Genomic DNA, 6,599 nt, shown 5'->3' with positions numbered 1-6,599 from the left:
ATGGGTTAGCCTGGTGATAGGTAATAAAGAGGGCACGTGTTGAATGGAGTACGGGTGTTACACGCAAACAATGAATCATGGAACACTACATCAAAAACTAATGATGTAATGTATGGTGATTAACATAACAAAGAAAAAATAAAATAAAGAATTTTCACTGGGTGATTTTTTTCAATGAGCTTATGAACTTGATAGAAAATCCATACACGGTAAGTAAACTAGGACTAGAGGGGAACTTCCTCAAATTTATAAATACTATCTACAAAGAAACCTAAAATTAACATATTTATTGGTAAAAAACCCTCACAGCTTCTCTAGTAAGATCAGGAACAAGAGAAAATATTCCCTCTTACTACTCTTTGTTAACATCATGATGAAAGTTCTAGCTAATGCAAAAAGACTAGAAAATGAAATTAAAAATTATATATATCAAGAAGGAAGATATAAAACTGCCTTTGTTCACACATGATATAATCTTCTATGTAAAAGAGATAAATGACCAAAACAAAAAACAAAAACAAAAACCCTCCTGGAACTGATTAGCAATTACAGCAAGATTTCTGGATACAAGGATAATATACAAGTCATTTTTTTTCCTGTATAGTAACAATGAACAAGAAGTTAAAATTAAAAATAATACTATTTACATTAGCATCCCCTAAAATTAAATACTTAGGTATAAGTTGGACAAAATATGTTTAAGAGCTCAATGAGGAAAACAGCAAAACCCCGATGAATGAAATCAAAGAAGAACAAAGTAGATGGGGAGATACTTCATGTTCATGAAGAAGAAGATACAATGTTGTCAACATGTCAGTTCTTCCCAAAACAGTCTATAGATTCAGTGGAATTCCAGTCATAATACTTGCAAATTAGTTTGTGGATATCAACAAATGGATTCTAAATTTATATGGAGAAGCCAAAATTCAAAACCCACACTATTTAATGAGGAGAAATAATTTGGAGTGTTGACACTACCTACTTACTATAAAGCAACAGTTAACAAGACAGTCCATAATTGGTGGAAGAATAGACAAATAGATCAATGGAATAGAATGGAGAACCCAGAAATAGACCCCCAAAATATAGTCAACTGATCTTTGACAAAGGAACAAAGGCAATATAGCAAAGGCAATGGAGCAAAGCTGGTCTCTTCCACAAAATGGTGCTGAAACAACTGGACATTGAAATTAAAAAAAAAAAGATTCTAGACATAGACCTTACACTCTTCACAAAATGATCTTAAAAAGGGTCACAGGCCTAAATGTAAAATCTAAAGCTTTAAAACTCCTAGAAAATAACATAGGAGAAAATCTAGATGGCAGGGATAAGGAGTTGACCTTTTAGATTCAACACCAAAGCCATGATTCATGAAAGAAGAAATGATAAACTGGACCTCATTAAATTCAGAACTGTGGAAGACAATATGAAGATAATGAGACAAAAGCTACTTACTAGGAGAAAATATTTTCAAAAGACACATCTGTAAAGGATGGTATCTGAAATATACAAAGGACTCTTAAAACTCAACAATAAGAAAGCAAACATTGTTTATAAATGGGAGAAAACCTTAAAAGGCCATTCCTCTAAAAAGATACAGATGGCAAATACACATACGAGAAGATGCATCACATTATTGTCATCAGGGAAATACAAATTAAAACAACAGTGACATACCACTACACATGTATTAAAATGACAAAAATGCAGACACTGACAACACCCAATGGTGATGAGGATGTGGAGTAACAGGAAGTCTTTTTCACTACTGGTGGGAATGCTAAATGGAATAAGATGGTTTTGTGGTTCCTTATAAAACTAAGCATAATCTTAACCATCTGAGCCACCCAGGCGCCCCAAAACTAAGCATAATCTTAACACATGATTGATCAATCACAACCCAAAGGAGTTGAAAATTTATGTCCACACATAAATCAGCACACAGATTTTAATAGCAGCTTTATTCATGATTACCAAAATATAGAAACAACCCAATGTCCTGCAGTAAGTGAATGACTAAGTAAAAGATGGTATATCCAGGTAATGAATTATTACTCAGTGCTAAAAAGAAATGAACTTCCAAGCCATGAAAAGAGAGAGAAAGGGGCAGAAATCTTACTTTATGAAATAATGTATGAAAACTTCCCTAACCTGGGAAAGGAAACAAACATCCCAATCTAGGAAGCCCATAGAGTTCCAAGGAAGATAAACCCAAAAAGACCCATACCAAGACACATTACAACTGAAATGTCAAAAGTTAAAGAAGAGAATCTTAAAAGCATCAAGAGAAAAACAAGATGTTATGTACCAGGAAGATCCCATAAGACTATCAGCAAATCCTTCAGCAGAAACATTGCAGGCTGGAAGTGAATGGCATGAAATAATAAAGTGCTGAAAGAAAATAAAAATGACCAAAAACACTCTACTGTGCAATGTTATCATTCAGAATTGAAGGATAGAATATTTCAGACAAGCAAAAACTGAAGGAGTTCACCACCACTAAACCAGCCTTTCAAAAATGTTAAAGGGACTTCTGTAAGCTGAAAAGAAAAGCAATAATTAGTTAAGAACACATAAGAAAGAATAAATCTAATCTGAAAGATAAATATATAATAAAGATAGATTAGTCACTTTTAAAGCTAACATAAAGGTTAAAAGACATAAGTAGTAAAAATAACTATGATTACAATAATTAGTTTAGGAATACACAAGATAAAAAGATGTGAAATTTGACATAAAAAAACAAAAAGTGAAGAGATAGTAAAAATCCTGAGGTTTAGAATGGGATCAAGCTTAAGTTGTTATCAATTTGATATAGACTGCTATAGATATAAGTTTTAAGCCTCATAGTAACCACATAAAAACCTATTGTAAATACACAAAAGAGAAAGGAATGTAAGCATACCACTAAACAAAATCATCAAACCATGAGGGCAAAAGAAAAAGGAAGAGAGAAAATCATAAAAACAGACAGAATGCAATTAATAAAATGGAGAAAAGCACATACCTATCAGTAATTACTTTAAGTATAATTGGACTAGATTATCTAATCAAAAGACATAACATGGCTGACTTAATAAAATAAAAAAAAAAGACCCATCTATATGCTGCCTACAAGAGACTCACTAGGACATAAGGACACAAACTACAAATGATGGGATGGAAAATGTTACTTTGAGCAATTGGAAACCACAAGAAAACTGGAGTAGCTATATTTTTATCAGATAAAATAGACCTTAAAACAAAGACTGTGTAAATATACAAAGAGAATTACATGATGATATTATCAATCCAGCACTAGAATATAACATTTGTAGATATTTACACAGCCTACTTACAGCACTTAAATATATAAAGCAAATATCAACAGACCTAATGGGAGAAATAGACAGCAATACAATAATAGTAGGGAAATGTAATACCCCACTTATATCAATGGATAGGTCATCCAGACAGAAAATTATTAACAAACGTCAGCCTTAAATGATATATTAGACCAGATAGACTAACAGATATATACAGAACATTCTATCCAAAGGCAGCATGTTTCACATTCTTCTCAAGTGCACATAGAACATTTACCAAGATGGATCATATGTTAGGTCACAAAACAAGTCTTAATAAACCTAAGGTCACTGGGCGCCTGGGTGGCTCAGTTGGTTGAGCGACTGCCTTCGGCTCAGGTCATGATCCTGAAGTCCCGGGATCGAGTCCCATGTCGGACTCCCTGCTTGGTGGGGAGTCTGCTTCTCCCTCTGACCCTTTCCCCTCTCATGCTCTCTTTCACTCTCTCTCTCTTCAATAAATAAATAAAATCTTTAATAAATAAATAAATAAATAAACCTAAGGTCACTGAAATCATACCAAGTATCTTTCCTAACCATAATGGTATAAAACTTAGAAATAAATTCCATGAAGAAAACTAGAAAATTCAGAATACATGGAGATTAAAAAACATGCTACTGATAGAAGCATGTTGTAGGTCAAAGAAGAAATCAAAAGAGAAATATAATACCTGAGACAAACAACATGAAAGCTTAACATGCCAGAATTTCTGGGAAACAGAAAAAGCAGTTGAATAAATTTCATGACAATAAATGCCAACCTGAAGAAACAAGAAAAGTCTCAAATAGCAATCTAACTTCACACCTCAAGGAACTAGAAAAAGAACAAAGCCCCAGATTAGTACCAGGAAGAAAATAACACAGAGCAGAAATAAATGAAATACAAAAATTTTTTAAAAGCTATGGAAAATACCTAGCTGTGCAATTGCTGGATCATAGGGTAGTTCTACTTTTAACTTTTTGAGGACTCTCCATACTGTTCTCTAGAGTGGTTGCACCAGTTTGCATTCCCACCAACACACAAGAGGGTTCCCCCTTTCTTTGCATCCTTGCCAACAACTGTTTTTTCCTTTGTTGTTAATTTTAGCCATTCTGACAGGTGTAAGGTGATATCTCATTGTGGTTTTGATTTGTATTTCCCTGATGATGAGTGATGTTGAGAATCTTTTCATATGTCTGTTGGCCATCTGGATGTCTTCTTTGGATAGGTGTCTATTCATGTCTTCTGCCCATTTCTTAACTGTATTATTTTTTTGGGGGGTGTGGAGTTTGGCAAATTCTTTATAAATTTTGTATACTAATTCTTTATCAGATATGTCATTTGCAAATATCTTCTCCCATTTGGAGGCTGCCTGTTCGTTTTGTTGTTTCATCACTGTGCAGAAGCTTTTTATCTTGATGAAGCCCCAATAGTTCATTTTTGCTTTTGTTTCTCTTGCCTCTGGCAATGTGTCTAGTAAGAAGTTGCTATGGCTGATATCGAAGAGGTTGCTGCCTGTGTTCTCCTCTAGGGTTTTGATGGTTTCCTGTCTCACATTTAGGTCTTTCAAATATAGATTTGAAGGGGTACATGTAACCCTGATGTTTATGGCAGCATTATAAACAATAGCCAAGCTACGGAGAGAGGCCAAATGTCCATCAACTGATGAATGGATAAAGGTGTGTACATGTGTGTGTGCACATGTGTATACACATACACACACACACACAATGGAATATTACTCAGCCATCAGAAAAATGAAATCTTGGGGGAGGGGGAATTGGTTAGCCTGGTGATGGGTATTAAGAAGGGCACATACTGCTTGGAGCGCTGGGTGTTAATCAAAAACAATGGATTGTGGATCACCACATCAAAAACTAATGATGTATTGTATGGTGACTAACATAACATAATAAAATTAAAAAAAAATGAAATCTTGTCATTTGCAATGACGTGGATGGAGCTAGAGTGTATTATGCTAAGTGAAATAAGTCAGTGAGAGAAAGACAAATACCATATGCTATCATTCATATGTGGAATTTAAGAAAGAAAACAGATGAACATACGGGAAGAGGGAGAAGGTAAAAAGGAGAGAGGGAAACAAACTGTAAGAGACTCTTAATAATAGAGAACAAACTGAGGGTTGATGGAGAAGGAAGAGGGGGATGGGCTAGATGATTGATGGGTATTAAAGAGGGCACTTGTTGTGATGAGCACTGGGTGTTGTATGTAAGTGATGAATCACTGAATTCTACTCCAGAAAACAATATTGCCCTATATGTTCACTAACTAAAATTAAATTAAAAAAAAAAACTATAGAAAAGATCAATAAAACTAAAAGCTGATTCTTTACTGAGACTCACCAAGAAAAAAGGACAAAAATAAATAAAATCAGAAATAAATGTTACAACTAATACCACAGAAATACAAAGGATTATGAGAGACTACTATAAAAATTATATACCAACAAATTGGGCAACAGAAGGGATAAATTCCTGAAACATAATATCTACCAAGATTGAGTCATGACGAAGTAGAAACTCTGAACAAACATTTTACTAGTAAGAAGACTGTATTAGTAAGGGGAAAACCTCCCCCAAAATCAAAAGTACAAGACCACATTGCTTCACTGGTAAATTTTACCAAACATCCAAAGAATTGGATCCATTCTTTTCAAACTCTTCCAAAAAAAGAAGAGGGAATCACTACATACTCATTTTATGAGGCCAACATTATTCTGATGCCAAAACATGATAAGGATTCAAGAAAATTATAGGCCAATATACCAGAGTAAAGTAGATGCAAAATTCTCAATAAAGTATTAAAAAAACAAATCAACAATACATTATTATATAAGGATTATACAACATGATCATGTGATTTTTTTTTTTTAATGGGACTGGAAGGAAGGTTTGACATCTATAAATCAGTCACTGTGAAACACCACATTAACAAGATAAAGAATAAAAATTGTATAATCGTCTCAATAGAAGCAAAAAGGCATTTGACAAAAATCCAACATTAATTTATGATAATAACTCTCAAAAAAATGGGTATAGAGGAAACATACTTTGAAATAATAAAGGCTATATATGACAAGCCCATAGCTAACATCATACTCAATTGTGAAAAGCTGCATGCTTTTTCTCTAAATCAGGAACAAGAAGATGTCTACTCTTGTAACTTTTATTCAACATTGTATTGGAAATCATAGCCAGAGCAATTAGGCAAGAAAAAGAAATAAAAAATATCCAAATAATAAAAGAAATAAAACT

At 33.6% G+C, this 6,599-nt stretch overlaps 1 long non-coding RNA gene across 1 annotated transcript; it reads left to right on the top strand.

Moving 5' to 3' along the window:
- Window positions 1-18: 18 nt before the first annotated feature.
- Window positions 19-6,002, top strand: LOC145717608 (uncharacterized). Its single transcript, XR_014140942.1, has 2 exons — window positions 19-3,631; window positions 3,849-6,002. It is a non-coding gene; the product is annotated as an uncharacterized LOC145717608 (long non-coding RNA).
- The last annotated feature ends 597 nt before the right edge of the window (window positions 6,003-6,599 follow it).

The sequence above is a fragment of the Leptonychotes weddellii genome, chromosome 2 (assembly GCF_054177405.1).
Source record: "Leptonychotes weddellii isolate Sample4059 chromosome 2, ASM5417740v2, whole genome shotgun sequence".
NCBI lineage: Eukaryota > Metazoa > Chordata > Mammalia > Carnivora > Phocidae > Leptonychotes > Leptonychotes weddellii.
The sequence above is the reverse complement of the archived record's forward strand: the minus strand, read 5'-3'. Positions and strand labels throughout refer to the sequence as shown.